The 19,227-nt window shown below is 40.7% G+C and overlaps 1 pseudogene; it reads left to right on the top strand.

The window, feature by feature from the left end:
* Positions 1-945: 945 nt before the first annotated feature.
* Positions 946-1,719, top strand: LOC147418694 (uncharacterized; annotated as a pseudogene).
* The last annotated feature ends 17,508 nt before the right edge of the window (positions 1,720-19,227 follow it).

Raw genomic sequence — 19,227 nt, 5'->3', positions numbered from 1 at the left:
CATTTCATTGTCCATCAGATTCTACAGAATTAGGCCCCGTGCATAATTAAGCTAAGGTAGATGAAAGTAACTCTGCTATGTGAAATGATTCAAGATATCATGAGCAAGCAACCGGAAGCCAGCTTAAATCTTGAGGCCAGTCAACTAAAATCTTAAGGCCAGCCAACTAAAATCTGACACAGAATATCCTACTCTGAGCCATCAATAAAAACATGGACGAGAAGCCACTAAAATCTTGCAGTCAGCTAAAATCTTGAGGCCAGTCAACTAAAATCTGATACAGATGATACGAAAACCGCTAACTAGCAGCAATACCCTATTTTGAACACTGCAATGTACATGACCTTCATGAAGATTGCAAGTCAAATAGAGGAGATCATCGAAGAGAGGGATCAAAACGAGGTCGAACAGGGGAGCGATTCTTAGTCAATAACCACATTTACATTGGAGGATGATTCTGTAAAGGGTCCCTCCAATGCTAGGAGAGTATTTTCAAGCTGAGCAAGTCATGGGAGCTGCACGTGCCGCATCTTTTGCAACCATCGTTAGACAGGGAGATTGGCTCTTCTATCAGACAACCTCCTTTATGAAGAGAGCGATTGGCTCCTTGATAAGACAACCTCGATCTTTGGAAGTGGGACTCATAGCAAGCAAAATGAGAAGCCTGCAGGTTCTCCACTTGCAGAACACTTGCTGGATCGCGTTGGGGATCTATGGCCTCAACTTTGAGATCTGACAGTTATTGAACCCCACCTGGAAGCGTTCAATTTGGGTTGCCTTCCAAAAATCAAACAATTCCTTTTCAGGGATGTTGCCAGAACGAGAAAGCATCATTATCTCATAGGGGTGTATATAGGTCAAAAATATTGTTAGCCAGACACATCATGTGAAATATGGAGACGCAAGGAAAGGAATGGGAGGTATTTATTGGAAGGAAAAGACTTCATGGTTGGATGCCCACAGTTGAAACAAATGACAGTGCAGTCCTCCTTTTTCAAGCAAGGACAATTGGGCTTTTTGTCTGCCAGCGTTGTAAGTTTGCAACTACATTACTTGCACACTGCTACAACACCTTGATGTCCTATTGTGTGAGAGGCTAGAGAGAGTGAATCTGAAAACTAGGTTTGGAAGCCTGACAACCCTCAATCTGTGCCTCTGCCACAATATGGTGGAAAAAATTGGGCCAGGGTCTCTTCCTAGCCTCCGTCTCTTGCATGTTGTTGACTGCAGGAAGGTGCAGAGCTTGAAAGGCTTTGAGAATTCAGAAATGCTGGAGGAACTCACACTTTCTGGGTTGAGAGAGTTGAGGGAGATTTCACGCTTCAGCGCTCTGAGGGAGTTGAGTGAATTTACTTTGGTAGGCTGTCCCAAATTGAGGACCTCAGTAGGCAAGGCTCATTTGTGTGACATGATGGGTAAGCTTAGGGATCGTTTTTGTGATATGGGGAAGCTCAGAGTGGGTCAGGTAAGGATCTTTCAAAATGTAATGATCTTGGCGAACTTGTCGTGTATTGTGAGAATGGGGTGAATGGCACAGATACCATCAAACACAGCTCCCATGACTTGCTCAGCTTGAAAATTCTACACCCACTCTTTGATAGTATTTTTGGGGCATTCCAACAAAGCAAGTCCTCAGGAATTCAAACCCAACACATGATGCTTCATGGAAAGGCCTTGGGAGGAGGAATTCAAGGCCGATTGTCTAGAATGCAATCGTGAGAGCAGCAGTCTTTCCTAGCAAGTGCCTGCCAATCTAAGCAGAGGAAATTCCACTAAGCAAATGCAAGTGTAAATAATGGGACACCTGAACAACCTCTAACCTCAGTCGAAAAAACAGCCTGTATAAAAAAACAAAATGCAAAAAAACACCCCAAAAGAAGGCCGCGCCGGCGCGCCCTGCTTTTGAGGTGTTTTTTTTGCATTTTGTAGTCTAATACACACGTGAGCCAAGACATTATACATGCCAAAACACTCACATGAGGCAACACTTGAATGGATCTACCATTTCAATTAGGCTGTCCTGCAGTAGAGTCTAATGTTTGTATTAACAATCTATGCGTATGTGCTAAAGAGAGTACAAGGAAATAAGTGCGTATTTGCTCCCCACCAAGTATCCCGAAAGATCACTCCACTGGTCGCCCACAATGAAATAGCCCAGGTCTTCAAGGGCCTTCCTCTTACCCGATTTGTACAACACTGCTATTACACTTGTATCCTCACTTTGCCTAATAAAAGCAGAAACAACAACAATCTCAGGAATTACTCATATGTATAGTTATGCCTAATCTGGGTTTTCAACAATTGTTTACCTTCATCCAACATCAGGTCGCCCTTAAAATGCCTACAAGATATCTCTATCAATAGAGAGACAAACGATGATCACTCAAATTTTGAGTTCGAACAGACAATCCAAAATCTAAAATTTGCCCCCCATTCTTGATCACACCAACTTCCTACCTAAAACCCTCCCAATCCAAAAAAACATCATCAAAACAGACGTCCCGGACAATAAAAAACAATTATATTTTGTCCAGTTTGATATGACCTGCCCTGATTTTCCATTTTCAAAATCTTCTCACCCATACACCAAGTCCCTGCTTAGGTATTGTATAAATAGGAAAGCAGTTTTATAACAAAAAGGTCTTCTCATTCATGGAACTCATTGTCACTATGGAAGTTGTCCTCTGCCACGGCTTTTGCCTAACCCTTTCCTTGCATGTACTGCTTACCTAGGCTCCCCCCTCGTCCGTAGCCCACATTCACTCTTAAAGAAAAGCATCAACGAGCCAAGTCTCACCATTCTTGAGCAAATAAGTGATCAACCTACAATAAATCCCCCAAGCAAACGATCTGCAAACAAACGATCTTCAAACTAAGCCCGGGGTTACTAACCGTGCATCTCTCTCTCTCTCTCTCTCTCTCTCTCTCTCTCTCAGTATAGCATCAGGCCAAATTTCTGCAATACAAATTTGAAAATCTGAACCAAACGATGTCTCTAGCTTGAATCGACCGAATTCAAACACTGAAAACTGAACTTGCAGATGCGCAACCCAAAAGGAAAACAAAATGTCAAAAAACACCCCAAAAGAAGGGCAAGCCGGCGCAGCCTGCTTTTGAGGTGTTTTTTTGAGCATGACACAGCCAGTGGAGAAGAGATATGTACCTCTGAGGCTTTGCCGTTTTTTTCGATTTGTTCATCTCCGCTTTGTTCTTGAGAGAGGGCCTTGCAATGAGAATGTTCTAAGCAGGCGTACCACATTTAGATTTTTATTTTTTGAGTGTTTTTCAAGTCTCTAATTTATATAAGGTATTCAAATCAATATTAGTCCCTCTATAATTTCATCATGTGAAGATTTTCCACTCTCTTTTCTCTCTCCTCCCTTTGTTGGGAATAGTCCACCTTTATGGGCAGGCCTTTTCTAGAGTGAGAGAGAGAGAGAGAGAGAGAGAGAGAGAGAGAGAGAGAGAGAGAGAGAGAGAGAGAGAGAGAGAGAGAGAGAGAGAAAGAGAGAGATCTAGTTCGTAGCCTTCTTTTGTTTAGCATTATTTTTATGATGGCAAGATTTAGTGCATCAAATTTTTAAAATTATGTGATCATTCATAAAATAGAGGTGCATTCATGACGATTTCACTAGAATTCCCCTTCAGTTGGTTCAACGCACTGTTTTTACTGTCATCCCGTTTCGACATATCACTAGCCTGTTTCTGCAATCACCTACCTGTTTCTGCAATCACCTGCCTGTATCTGCAATCACCTATCACCTACCGGTTTTTGCCTGTTTCTGCAATCATCCTGTTTCTACTTGTTTCTACCCATATCAACCATGAGTAGATTCATCACCATCTATGGTCCTTCTCCAAGACAAAAATTAAGTGTTGATTTTCAGAGCAGGTTTGTGGAAATCAAGCTAAATCTTCTTGAGGAGTATTTTGACTTAGAAGGGGTGCCTTTGTCACTCAGCCATGAACAATTAAAGTTTGAGACTGTTCTACTCTCCACTGGTGAAGAAGGATTTCTTCTTGATGCAGAAATACATCAATTCTATAAGATTTTTATTGATATTGCTCTACATGAAACTCCTACTTCTGTTGAGTTCATTCCTACTGAAACACCAAAAACTCACAGTGTCATTGATATGATTAAACAGCTACTTTTAAATAGTAGCTTGCATGTCGCTATGCAAAGTGCTACAAAGATTGTTAAAGTTGAAGAACTGCCCAAAGTTTACGATGGGTACATTGCATTTGAGCTCCCGCCTTGTGAAGAGAAGTCAACAATGCATGGAATGAAGCAGAAGTATGATGGTCACTCTTGGATGGAGTACGTCACATGCAGCTCATATTGTTTTGATGGTGTTGTGCACTTGAGTCGTTGTCCTAGACACCTTCGGTGCGTCAATATTGATTATCCTCACTACTTGAGACTACATTATCAAAATGAAACACACTGGAAAGGAAGAATGAAAAAAGTTGTCCTGTTGGTCTTGTAGGGCTTCAACATGGTAATATAGTTTGCAAGCACTACTCACAAATGCCTTAGTGTGTGGATTTGTGTCATGCAATAATTTACTATTGTGTGCCTAGAGATCATTTCAACACTACAAGATGTGCGATTCATCTGGGTAATCATAAGCACCCTTATGAAGAGGGTGTGAGCAAAGCCATTGAAAAACAAATAGAGGAGAAGGTTGTAGCACATGCAAAGCTAAATCCTTTCACTACTCCAAAACAACTGGAGGGTGCCGTTACTCAAGATCTTATTTTGGACATGCTAATGAAAGACAATCAAGAGGGGAACTCAGAGATTGGAGAGGATGAACTTGCAAACATTCTTGAGTATGCCACTCCTCTCTCAAATAAAAGGAGGATAGGAAGATGTTTAGAGTATGCCAAAAGAGAGAAGAATATCACTGCAACGGGACTTGAAGTAGTGTTAAACTTGAAGAATCGTTTCCGCTACCCTTTCATACACACTGTGTTGTTCCTAGGGCAGTTAAGTGACAAACATCAACCACATGTTTTTAAAATGTCACTTAGGGGACCTGGTAATGGACTTGATTTGATTAATAGAATGAGACCTGGTGGAAACTTGAAAGAAATGTGGGTTCATTTTGATCACATACATAGAGTTTCTGGCTGGCCCACAATGTCTGCACATGTATATGACCCTTATGTGCGTTCTCTTTTGACTATTGCCACATGTGAGTTCAAGGTCGAGGATTGCTTTGCTCAGACTGAGTTTTGGAAAATGTTGAATTCTGTGGTTCATGAAAATGGTTGTAAAAAACCAGAGTTTCGTGGATTCATGGCAGATGAGGCAAATGCAAATTGGCTTGCAGTGCGTGCAGTTTACTTTGGTGGGGCAAAAGAAAAGGTACCTAAAAAAGAGAGGAGTTGTACTTTCCATTGGGAGCAGAGCATGGTTCATCACACACGTAAGTGTATCCGTCCTTCATTTCAGGAGGAGCATGAATCCTTGTGTCGAAAGTGACGAAATGCACCATATGATGTGGCTGCAGACAATTGCAAGAATGAAATTAGAAAATTTTGGCATGTAGGTCATGCAATCAAGGATGAGATACCATCATTGGAAACTTGGTTTTCTTGGTGGGATGTGAGAGCATTCCACTGGGGATCTTGGTTTGTGAGTCAAGATGAGTCAGGTGTTTTTGTGCCCACTACTAATCTAGCAGAGGCTAAACATGCAAGTATGCGTACTGGAGTTGGTTTTAAAAGCCAGATATCCCTTTATGAGGCCGCAGGATTTGACATGTCGATGGCTATTTTGCAAAGTGTGAAGTGTAGTGCATACTTGAAAGGTATTCATGCTAGAACAGCAGGCCCTGGAATACAAGATATAGCAGAGAGATTCAGTAGTCAAAATGAAAGCCGGACATTGAATAGAAAACTAGCAGACCTTGCTCATTCATCTATGGTTGAAATGGGGATTCAGTCTCTAGAGATGCAACATTCTGCAATGGGTAAACGGAGTGTGTGTGCAAAGCGACCGCTGCAGGTTGATCCAAGAGAGATCCTTGAAGAGGATAGTCATAGGCCAGAATTTGTAACTCTTACTGAGGGTCATAGTTCCAAAAATAAACCAGAAGGTGAGAGAAAAGGAGAACATGTGGAGAGGAGGATTCCAAAGACAGTGTGGGCTATGAGAAGAACCGAATCAGGAAAAAAAAAAGACTTGTTTTGGACGATCACCAGGGCAAAGTGGAAGATGCAGAGCATACATTAATGCAAGGATTGATAATAGCAAAGATGGAGTACTTGCACCTTGCTTTTGGGGTCGAAGGAAGTATCCTGGAGGTCTTGTGGGTGGGTTTATTTGGTTTTGTAACTCATCCCCAGCACACTCTTGGGAGGTTGATGAGGACCATGTTGTTGGCTTGATTGGCCCTGCTCCAGGAGTGTGGCCAGTGGATGAGGGAACTTTGTTGAATCACGTAAAAGCGCAATCAGATCAACTACAACAAATGCAACATCGAGCTCTTTCCAAGCGCTTAGTTCTTTTCGGACAAAATTTAGAGACGGTAAGCTTATTAAGTGGAGAGCAAATTTGACCAAAGAGTTCCAGGTTAGCATTCAGAAAGGAAGAACCTTGTATGCGCAATTGGTTCGTGAGGCCATTGTTTTATGCAATGAGTCTCATATTTTCTACATAAGTACTGAAGGCTCGCGAGCATTAGGTGTCAACTACTCAGTGACTCTAAGCGAGTTTCCTCGTTGCACGTGTGAGGGATTTCTGAAAAGAGAAAGCAAACGCTTGACATACATGCCATGTAAACACTTGTACTACGTGTTTTTGCAAATTTTGGGATTGGATTCATCATCTCACGAGTTCATTCACCAGGCAGCTCTCACAAAAGTCGAATTATTTCAGGCTCTTAGTGGCAGACGCAGCAATGTCACAATTTGACAATCACGTGTGTGAGCATTAAAGTCAACTGAGTCTTTTTTACTACACTTAGGTCTTTTTGAGATGCAAATCACGACCAAGCAACAGTTAGAAACTTTTTGGTGTATATTGTACATCTTGTACGGAGATGCCTCTTTCACTACTATCTAATGGATCGAAACTATAGCCATATGAAATCAAACAGCATACATTTTGCTATGAAGTGTGGAGTATATTGCCAACAATGTTTTTACTTTTTGTTTTGACACTGTGAAGGAAACAAATTTATTGTAATATTGTTCTAGCAGCTCATAAAGTAGAATTACTATGATATATATATATATATATATATATATATATATATATATATATATATATATATATATATATATATATATAGTAGTTATTGGACTTTGTATATATGTATGTATGCCTATACGTATGTATGTATTGTATGTAGTTTTTTAACCCATTGTCTATTATGTTCATGGATCTTGGCAGATCACATAGAAGGAATGGTACTTTTGTAGTTGTGAGTGATATTAGTAAGTGAATAGGTTTGCCTTGTCTCATGTTTTTGTCTCCTTGATATTTTGCAAATAGTGTATCCTCAAAGAGTGAGATATGGTCTTCTACCGTGACTAGGTGCCTGTTCAGGGGAGCCTCGTAAACCTTCACACTATAGATTTTATCCCCATAATAGACATTTTGGTCATTGAATCTCATTCTAGTACCGTGAATGTATAGACAAGAAGAGTCAAAAACCATATTGGTGTCTAAGGATATTTCCCAGTTTTAGTGCGTCCGCCAAGTATCCACTGCCAAGACCTGCTCGGAAACTAGGATCACTCAAGAAACCTCGCTCGGAGATTGGTGTTGACCTGTTTTGAGTAAGATAGGGATTTAGTGTGTTTTCCAAGATATTGAAAACATCTTGTATCCTCCATGCATTAGTCTAGTCGACTTCGTCCCATAGTATGACATTTATGTTCGTGGTTCCACTATCACTACAATAAGATATCCACGCTTGGCATTCACAGAGCCCCACATTTTGGAGTTGTTGCCAGGTAAACTAGGGAAAAACCTCATTGATTAGTAGATTTGTCCAAATACTTCCTCTAGGTCTCCTTGGAGTACAAAAACAAACTTTTAGAAACCGCACAATTGAGGTGTGTCTACTTCGATTGCATATAGGAGTCTTGGTAGTAGTCGTACTCGCCATGGACCTTTAGGCTTAGATTAGGTTGTTTTGAGTGGTTGATAGCTTAGAGTATGTCAGAGTCTAAGGATTGATACACTTTTCAAGAAAAAAATAAAAGAAAAATCAGTGTCGGTGGACACTTTCTACTATCATTTGCTGATATAGAAACCGAGGAAGGTTTCCAATCTATCTCACCCTTTGATTTAACATCACTGAAGTTGTTTACCGCAAATTCATAGTTTTTAGGTACAATACTCTTAAGATGAGTTTAGAGATTCAAAAGTAGCATCACTTTCTACTAGCATTTGCTAATGTGATTAGGAATAGGGTAAGTAGGAAATGAGGAAGGTTTTCGATCTATCTCACCCTTTGATTTAACATCACTGAAGTTGTTTACTGCAAATTCATAGTTTTCATGTACGATACTCTTAAGATGAGTTTAGAGCTTCAAAAGTAGCATTCTTGGTCATCATTGATCTTGGAAAGACTATAGCAACCTATGCATAAGTCAAAAATCAACTTTCAAGAAAATTTTCGAAGTTTGGCAAAAAATGGGCTTATTATCTCCCTAATGATAGATGCATGCTAAAGTGAGTTTTCTTGGCTAAAAGTGTTTGCATTAGCTTTTAAAAGACCTGAATGCCATCCAATTCCCAAAAAAGTAGAAATTTTTTCTTGTGGATAATAAGCGCTTTTTTTTTCTCATACCTGAAACTAAACCTTTTTCACATGACATCTTGTTTGGGTGATAGGGTAACACTCTTTGAAAACTCAAGGGATTCTAATTCCATTTGGGGGCAAAATTGGGCTAAAACAACCTTCACTTTGAATAGACAGACAACTAGGGCTAAGAACACTTGATATTGAATAGAACTTGATGAAACTTCTTGACAAGTCTTCAAACACTTTGTTACAACTGTGGGAAGTAAAAAAGTGGAAAAAAGTTGCAAAAAATTAGCACCTAGATAATAAGTGGGCTTTAATATTTGGGGGCATAAAAAGTAAGATTTTGACCATTTCTCAATTCCACAAGTGTTAGCATAGTGTAAGGATGCTCTGATTCAAGCTTCGTAGCATTTGGACTTGTAAGTTGCCAGACAGGCTCAGAAATCACTGGAACTAGATTATAGACACAAAATTTGGCCTAGGAACTTCAAAATTGAGTCAAAATTCATGAACCTTGATTTGTGAATTGATAAGGGTGTGGACATCTAGCCTAGGCTAGAAAAGTTGAAAAATTCTTTCATTTTGACCCTGGAGATAATAAGCACGCTTAAAGTCTCCTACCTTAAGAAATCAACTTTTGCAAGTTTTTTCAAAGAGGGTTGGGTATAGGGTAGAAATAGAGTTCTTGGAAGAAGTTTTAAGTAATTTGGACATCATTTGACTTGTATGACCACTTGATTTGCAATTGAAACTACCAGATATCAAAACTATTGGGAAAATTAGACCAAGTTGTCCAAAAATTGAAGTAACCTCATTCAAGACTTATTGGAGACATGCTTGACTAGTGTGGACCAACAAAAGTGAAAAAGAACCATTTTTTCACCCAGTAGATAATAAGCACACTTATTATCTCTTGCTAGCTAGAGGGTCCCTTTTTGACATTTTTTGGCTCACATGGCTTGATAGACACCTTATGTGATTCTAGCATCATTCTTTTGTGTTACCTTGGCCTCTAACCATTTTCTCAGATAATCAATGGCCACTATAATGTATTGAGCATGTGTTCGATATGCGAGTGGCGAGATAGGCCCAACAAAATCTATTCCCCATTTGGCAAAAACCCTTGCTCCCATCATTGGTCTTAGCGGCATTTCATCACGTTGCATTGGTACTTTAGTTTGTTGGCAAGCATCACATTGTTTCACATAGTGCTCTCCATCCATTAACAGAGTAGGCCACCAGATTCCTGCAAGGAGTATCGCTTTTGTGATTTTGTCAGCCAAAAAGTGTCCTCCAACTGGACCGACGTCTGCTTGTTTAAGTATCAAAAGGTACTCATGCTCTACCGCACAAATTCTCAAATTGTCATCTATCCCTCTTTGATAAAGGTGATTTATTAACATAGTTTTTTGCATCTCGTTGGATCGAGCGTAATTTAGCACTGCTCAAGTTTGCTAACAAAACTCTTTGCTCTATATAATCCACAATGTACTTTTCCCAGTTGGATGATTCTGCTATCCTTAATAGTGTAGCATGCTTGATTGGATTCCAGATTGCACAAACATCACATGGACTAACATAGTCGGACACTTTTCTGCATGAGAGGAGAATACACCCCAAGTCGCATCAGTCTCTGGTATGTTTGTGTTTTGGCATTGTGAAGACTCGTAGTTTGTACATGAGCTTGCTTCAAGTACACTTATTTCTTGGATTTCTTGATGCATAATCTAAGTATGTCATCATTTCCTTGCTTATATAATCATCCATCTATCAACACTAAGGAGCGAGATTGCTCAATTATTGATGGTTGTCTTTCAATTTGTAGAGAACTAATGGTGAGCAATGGTATAACATGTTTGTTTCACCTTGGTACCATCTAGATATTGAAGAGATAAGAGTGGGGCAAATCATCCTCTACCTGTAAAGGTGCTTCCTTGTGTATCAATTGTGCTAAATGGTCTACCCTCTGATGTGTAGTCCCTTTTTTCACCACTACAGTGAAATCAAATTCCACCAATATTATGAGCCATCGAGCTATGTGGCCCGTACTCCATGGTTTGTTAACTAAGTACAATAACTTTGATAATCCACAAAGTATATGAACTTGTTTTGTAAAAAGGTAATGTCTAAAATTTTTCACCAAATACATCATTCCCAACTCCACTCTTTCTATGGTTGTGTAATTTTGTTTAGCAATGTTGAGCTGTCTACTAGAGTAATAGATTGAAAAATCCATTTTGTTTTCTTCAGGTTGAGCTAAGATGCATTAAATATAGTGTAAGCTGATGCATCTGCATGGACATGGAAAATCTTATCCTGGTTAAGAGCTTTCAAAATTGGAGCAGAACAAGTCTCTACTTCAATTGCTGAAACGCTTTCTCACATTCCTCATTCCATTCAAACTTAGTGATGACCGTGTAGATAGGTTTTGCAACATGTAAATAAATCTTTGATAATAGCACAATGGCCCATAAAAGCTTGTACCTCTCTAGCTTTGGTGGGTCTTGAAAGAGAAACAATCACTTGTATCTTCTCAAGATCAGTAGAAATGCTAATTTTGGACACTATATGCCCCAAAATCTTGCCTTCTCTTACCATGACAACACATTTTTTACAGTTTGGATAGATGCAATACGTTTTTCATTTTTCAAAGACCTTCAAGTGTTCTACATGTTCACTTTTGTGCAAATAATGCACACACAGTTCATCCACATAAATCTCTAATTCATCCATATAAATCTCTAAGATTTTTCTTAGATACTCCTTGAATGCATAACTCATTAACCTTTGGAATGTGGCATGTGCATTGGTTAGACCAATTGGCATCGCCCAATATGAAAATATGCCCCATTCTATTGCGAAGTTTGTTTTGTGTTGATCGTTCAGCTTGATCGTGAGTTGGTTAGCCTGAAAATCCATCAAGAAAGTTGTAGGCTTCCTTTCTAGCAACTCTTTTAATTACATGGTTTGTGATGGACAAGGAATAGTTGTCTCTGATCATAGTAAAATTCACTTGTTTGAGATTTATGCTCACGTGTAATTTACCATTCTTTTTGAGCACCACTACAATTGGTGAAATACACTCCGTGTGTTTTATTTCACAGATAAACTCTACCTCTTTAAGTTTGTCTATCTCTTCTTTGATTTTCCTCGCAAATGTTTGATTATAGGTGTAGAGACGTTGGTGATACGGTTTAGCATCACTCTTGAGGGGTATTGTGTGTTGGCATATGCTTGGATCTACCCCCTTAAGATCTTTGTACGACAAGGAAAAACATCTCTTATTGCTTGAGAGTAGCTATCAACAATTTCTCCTCATCTTTGGTGAGATCTGTGGCTATGTAAGCCGGCCATCTTGATTCTTCCCTGGTTCAACAAGATTGATTCTTTTAGCATTTTGAAGCCAATCATACGATGTTTCTAGTTCTTTAGGCTCATGCATCGGTTGCTCAACTACTATATGTTAATCCTGAACTGTGTACTTTTTATAGTGAGAGGATGCATCAATCTTTTTCGAGTTAAAGTCCCTCTACTTTTCATTTATGTTGTCCAAACCTCCTTTACTATCTGTTTTAACTTTTGGTATTCACATTTATGTTCAATTTTTTACATCTTCATTGATGTTCCATTATTGTCTTTCATTTGTTTTTTTCTTTGCTTCTTTGAGTTTGCCCGAAAACTTGTCAACTTCAAAGGTTTTTTGGTGATTTTGTCTTAGACACAATCACCTGCCCCCATGCGCATGAGATATTGCATTTTGGTTATCAACTTGGGCATTGGTTTCTCAAATTTGTTTTGTTGTTTTTTTCCATCTCATTTGATATCTCTTTTGTCTCCACATTTTTTGGTTACTCATAGAAGATATGCTCATGTTGTTTTGTTGCATTTTCATTTTTTGAGCCACTTGAAGTTTTTCTTCTGCCTCATTCCCCAATTCATCGCTCCTTGGTTCAAAACACTATGATGTGCAAGAAGAGGGTTTCAAGTAGATTGCTCAAGTGTTTTTGGATGACAAGGTTTCTTGCAAGTTTTTTCTCTTGAATAGAAGATTTTGTAGCAATTGAGCACGCTCTTTAATAGTAAGTTGAATAGTCACTACAATGGTATTGATGATCAATGTATTGAGAAGCTACTTGTAATTGTGGTGGCTAAATCTTTTTTTTGTTGATGCTTAAGTGTTTTTGATGACAAGGTTTCCTGCAAGTTTTTTCTCTTGAATAGAAGATTTTGTAGGAATTGAGCACGTTCACTATGATGGTATTAATGATCAGGGGATTGAAAAGCTACTTGCGGTTGTGGTGGCTAAATCTTCTCTTATTGATCTATGATACCCATTTATATGATGTCTTCGTCGATGGTGCTATGACTTTTGAACAATTCTTGGTTTCCAAACCCCTTTGTTTGCAAGTGGTTGTACTCTCTACTTGATTCAAATTCTTGTATAAAATGGAATATTTGGTTTGTATGGTGATTGATGTTAAGCTCTTTGGGAACCCAAACCTATTCAGGATTTGAGTTCAGTTGAGCTTATGGCATCCAACATTGCATGGTTCCTTGCATGCCTATCTTGTAGAATTTCAAGCCAGTTTATGCAAAATCTGAGTTGTAAAGTCTGTAAATGAATATGAAACTTGTAAAGCTAGACATTGGCCAAGAGAGCCCTAGGTATAAATCTCATTTTTGTAAGTGGGAAAGGACACATTATCTTTATCACAAGGTTTATGAGTTTTGGAGCATACAACTGAGAGCGACTACTCTCACGTGCTTTGTAATCATTCTTTCTTGAGCTTTGGTAATCCAATTTTGATTCCAAAACTTGCATTGTGTTCCTTGTCTACTGCTTTTTCATTCAAGTGTAATCATTGTTATTCTATTGTGGTTTGTGACTACATGTTAGCGAGGCAAATTGGATGTTTTGAGTGCGTTATTGGTTGCTTTTGGACGTTTCAACCATTGGAGAGTGCTCCTAGACCATAGGGCAATCTTTTTGGTATGTTCTATTGCAATTTTTAGGACCTTGATCATGATGGATGATTTTGGTACCTCATTGGCTTGATAGGATTGTGCCCCTAGGTGTTTTAGACCTCCTCCTAAAGTTTTGTAGCACTTGGACTTTGTTTGAATGCCAAAATGGCATGACAATTGAGTGCGGTGACAAAAGACATATGCAAATTTCTAGATTTGAGAGTGATAGATTTGCTAGTGTGATAGATGGCTTCCTTCTGTAGGTTCACTTCTTGAGGTTGACACCCTCAAAGCGTCTCTGTGCCCCATCCAAATCGCCAAATAGCTATGCTACAGAAATTTGGCGTGGAAATGCACTTACATTGGCACCATTGCTGGGGATAGTGATCCTTAGGTGGTGAGTGACCTAGTCAATGCTTCTTTGGAGAATATTGATTTTGATTTCCATTTCATTTACTTTAGCAGTGACACAACTAAACATGGGGTTTAGTGCTTGGTAGAGGCTAGAAGTCGGGGACTTGCTAGGTCTATTCTTGAGAGGTATTGCGAGTTGTGAGTGAGATACAAAAGCATTTCATTTAGCATATTTTCCGATGCTTTGAAAGTAATGCTCCATCATTCTTTTTTCTTTTAGTTTTATACCATTTGTTTGCTTTTGTTCATAGGATTCATTTTAGTATTTAGGAGTAGGTTAGGTAACATCTACAACCATCAACCTGAGCAAAAAGGATTAGAGAAAAAACTATCAAAACCATATTTTGGTGGATGAGACCATAAACTCTAAAATGTTGTTAATTTGATGGTGAGACCTCAAAAGCTTATAGAAACCCAAAATAAGTGCAAAAAGGGATAAACCAAGCCAGGGAGAGCTGGTTTGAAAAGTTTCAAGCGAATTGGTGCAAGAACATGTATCACAATCCATGACCCCCTGAGGCATATTGAGCAAAAACTGATACCAAAGTATCCAATGAGGTTCTAGATCACTAGATATACACTTTTGGTGGAAAATTGATACATAAAATTCATCCAAATCAAGAAATTGAGCAAAAGGTACAAAAACCTTGGAAATTGACCAAAATTTGGGCCTCTTTGACTTTTTAGAATCCAAATTAAAAAATAAGTGAAAATCTAACCTCTATAGGGTGCAGACATACGATTGACCAAATTTCATGTTCAAATGTGATAGGAAAATGGATCAAGATCCATGACCCCCTGAGACATCTAGAGCTGAGATTTGAGCAATGAGTGATTGACAACATTTGGGACAATTTTTCTAAAGGGTATCATAGAAAAAAATAACAAAACGTTGACCAAATCACCAAAATACCAGCTGCAAGTCAAAAGACCACAAGGCAGACCCAAAAATTTGCCTTTGATCAAGAGAAAGTTTTTCAAATCCAAAAATAAGTGGTGGGGTAGACTCCATAGACTGTAAGTAATCACCAAGCCAAGTTTGGGGTTCATATATGATGGAACATTGATCGCGATCCATGACCTCCTGCTAAAATTTTGGACAAGACTATACAGCCTTGTAGTAGCAGAGACAAATACTAACGACTCACCCCCAAAACAACGGTACCAAAACACTTCAAGAAGTGGGTCAAAACAGGGCAAGAGTCATTCAGGGCCAAAGGACACCAAATAGACATAGGAAGTAACTTTTGAGTGATCTAGAGGGATTCAAACCACATAAAAACCACATAGCAAGGATCTAGAGACTATGAGGGACCTGTGTGCCAAGTTTCAATACATTCTGACACTAAGATACATGGATCACAATTCATGACTCCTTGATGTCGATTCAATCTAGATTGACACCAGGGTTAGCACTAGTCCCTAAAATCATAGTGGTCTTTTCAAGGTTCAATTTGGATTTGATTTGTGCAAATTACAAGCAGAATAAGATGTTGTGTCAAGTGCAAAAAAATTATAATTCGAACAAATTTTGACTAACTGAGTAGTTGTAGACTAGAGTCCCCTTGAATTTTCCGTATTAGAGTCCCCTTCACTTTCAAACTCTCAAAAAGGACTTACATTTGAAAACATGCACGATGTTTGAACAAGTCACTAAAGAAACATTGTAAGACGTATGGAGAGGTGATGGAGGACATAGACACAAACACCAACAATGCCTCTTCTAGAGCTAGTGAGTCAGGTACAAATTGTGGTGCTCCTACTTCAATCACATAAAACATGGATCAAGTGGTCAAAGAAGTGATATGTAGAATGAACCAAACATACCAAAAAAATCCCAATCTGAGAACACAACAGCCACAAGTATTCAATGCTCCAAGAGTGTTGAAGTGGTGTGCCATTGAGAAAAATACACCAATCACAATATGAATGAGTGATTTTATAACCAAAATTATGAGAGGGAAAGGCTATATGGGCCTCCAGTAGTGCAACAATTTCCACCACCGTCGAGGTACCAGATTGGACCCAATAACATAGTACAAGGACAAGACAAACCGCAACCTATGTTAGGCCAACAACCACCTTTTCCTCATAAAAATTAAGCCATTGTTCGATATGTACATTTGTAAGAGCCACTCATAAGTCTACCAATGATGCCACCAACTGTTTACTACGAGGAACCTGTAGAAACCCACGTGAGAGAACCCGAGGGTGTAGCATATGCTACAGAGGATAGTCCATTTTGGTCCAGCACCAACAAAGCTACAAAATGTTCATATGTGGCTCGAACTACTAGAAACCAATCCACGATGGACAAAAACACGCTTATGTTCATAGAAAATAAAACTACAAACCTAGAGGATATCCACCTAGGACAATCCAACCAATGGGAGCACCACCAGCTGCCCACAGCTGGAAGGTCCATGCTTTGAATGTGGAGGTGACCATTGAGCATGAGGTTGTCCAAACAAGGGTCAATAAATAAAAATCTTTGCATTCTATTATGGGTGTGGAAGAGATAATCTACTCCAACACTATGCTAAGAATCCAGATAACACTGAAAAAGCGACTCAATGTCATTGGAATTTTACCTTGTTCATTCAGATCTGTGTTAGAGCCATCAATTTTGGCCAAAGTGGTGACTATAGCTCAAGATCAAGAAGCATCCAAAAATCAGCCAGTGGTAGATGAGTTGAAACTTCCTAAACAAACCAAATTTGAAAGTGGATTAGTCATGGAAAGAAAAATGAGACAAAATGAAAGCAAAGAGGCTAAGGGAAAAGAAGGCCTTGGAGATTTATCTAAACCAAACAAAGGAACAACTCACACGTCAACATGAGAACAAAGAAAACACCAAGAAAATGAAAGAGTCAAAAATTGTATTGGGCAGATCAGTCTTGGTTGAGAAGGTGAACGAGCACTTAGATGCTATGTTGTAAGCCTATGGGGCAAGGCTAAAGAACAACCAAACTTTGGAAGAAAGATTGCTGACCTATCCTCATCTTGAAATAGAAACCAAACAAATAAAAATGTGTAAAAGGCTCATAGGGACTGCTCAAGCTCTAATGCAGCCAGAAACCTTGAAACCCCTGAGAAAGTAGTGCATGTGCTAGAAAAGGTAAACACAAGCGCACTTGATGAAAACAACATGGACGAACAAATCAAACTCTTTGGATTTTGTGACGGTTGTGGATGGGATCACCTACTCAAGTACTACACTAAGAATCTAGACAACATGAACAAACTAACACTAGTGGAAAAAGAAGGACCACGGGATACAAGGGTTGCTGCAAACACACGGATGAGGCTAAATGGCTTGAGATGCTACCAACTCTCAAAGTGGACAAGGCGTGGCCACAATCACTATGGGAGACAATCAAAAATAGAAAAAAAAGGAAGTGTCACATTGCTATCAATACCAATCCCTAATGTCAACATGGATCATGAGATCTATCCTTGGGATATATAGTCATTATAGGGGGATGCAAGAGCAAAATTATCCATGGAGGGTAAAACGGTCAATGCATCCATGCACACCATCGACCCCGTCGACGCTATCAGCCACGTCATGGTGGAGTCAATGGTGGCTCCTTCATTGCCCCTGTCGGCGCTATCGGTGCCATGCCATGGAGGAGTCGTGGGTGGCTCCTTCACCGCACCCATCGGCCCGCGCTGTCCCGTCAATGCCTCCATGCACACCGTCGGACCCGTCGGCGCGATCGGCCACATGACGGTGGAGTTGCCCTTCACCGCACACCGTCAGCACGCGTCATCCCATCAATGCATCCCACGCACACCGTCCGCCCCGTTGGTGCTACCGGCTCCGTCAAGCACCTGTCGGTCCGCACCGTCCTATCAATGCATCCATGCACATCGTCGACCCCGTTGGTGCTATCGACCACATCATGGTGGAGTCGCCCAGTGACTCCTTCATCGCACCCGTCGGCCCGCACCCTCCCGTCAACGCATCCATGCACACAATCGGCCTCGTCATTGCTATCAATGCCACATCACAGAGGAGTCACGGGCGGATCCTTCATCACACTCGTCAGCCCGTGCCATCTCGTCAATGCGTCCATGCACACCATCGGCCCTGTCGGGCGCGATCGGCCACGTGATGGTGGAGTTGCCCTTGACCACACACCATTGGCCTCGTCAGTGCTACTAGATCTATCAAGCACCCATCAGCCCACGCCCTCTCGTTAATGTGTCCATGCATTTCCCAGCCCTGTCGACGCTACCGACCACACCGTGGTGGAGTTGCCGGTGCCTTTGTTGAGCACTCACCCATTGGCATGTCAACGCTCCTTGCTCCACTGCGGGCCATCCCGTCAGTCATCGATGGACGTGTCGTTTGCGCTGTTGGCCATTGCATCCTCTCATGCCAAACCTTCCCTTGGCCAACAAGGAAGTTTCCCCCCCGTTTGCTGGCTCGTGAGGTTGGCCCGCGTCATGGGGTTTCCGAAGACTGTGGGGTTCATGGGCGCTGTGGGGTGTTTCGAGACCGCAGGGTTCATGCCCAGTTGTTGGGTTCAGGCGCCTTGGACTGCAGGGTTCACGATTGGGATTTCTATCCGGGTTTCCATGGTGCTTGGGGGGTTTTCCGGCCTGCACCAAATTATGCGCAACTATAAGAGTAGTGGTGCTCGGTCGAGATGACAATGTGGTGGACCGTAGAACGAGGGACGGTTGAGGTGAGGCAACAAGTTCCCCACACCCCTCTTGTGACGTTGGGATGCAATCCCCCCTTGGACAAGTGCCAAGGCTACCTTCCGCCGACGGGCTTGGCTACTTTTGGGCTGTTTTTGGGTCTTGCATGGCTCGATGCACTCGGGGGTGGTTGACGGGGCTAGGTAGGCAATGAGTGATGACGGATTGTGTCTGGGGCTGGGGCACCGGCAATGGTGAGCTCCCTCCCGAGCTGCGGTGTGATCAAGAAACACAGCAAGCTTTTTCCCCACCATGAGCTACCTGTGGCTTGTTTCAATATGAAAGGTCACGAACCTGAGTGCCTAGATGTGAGATGGGGCACGACCGAGCCAACTGACTTTGTTCTCGGCCAATGTGGCGTGTTTCC

Source organism: Adiantum capillus-veneris, chromosome 29 (genome assembly GCF_014529385.1).
Source record: "Adiantum capillus-veneris isolate H3 chromosome 29, ASM1452938v2, whole genome shotgun sequence".
Lineage (NCBI taxonomy): Eukaryota > Viridiplantae > Streptophyta > Polypodiopsida > Polypodiales > Pteridaceae > Adiantum > Adiantum capillus-veneris.
The sequence above is the reverse complement of the archived record's forward strand: the minus strand, read 5'-3'. Positions and strand labels throughout refer to the sequence as shown.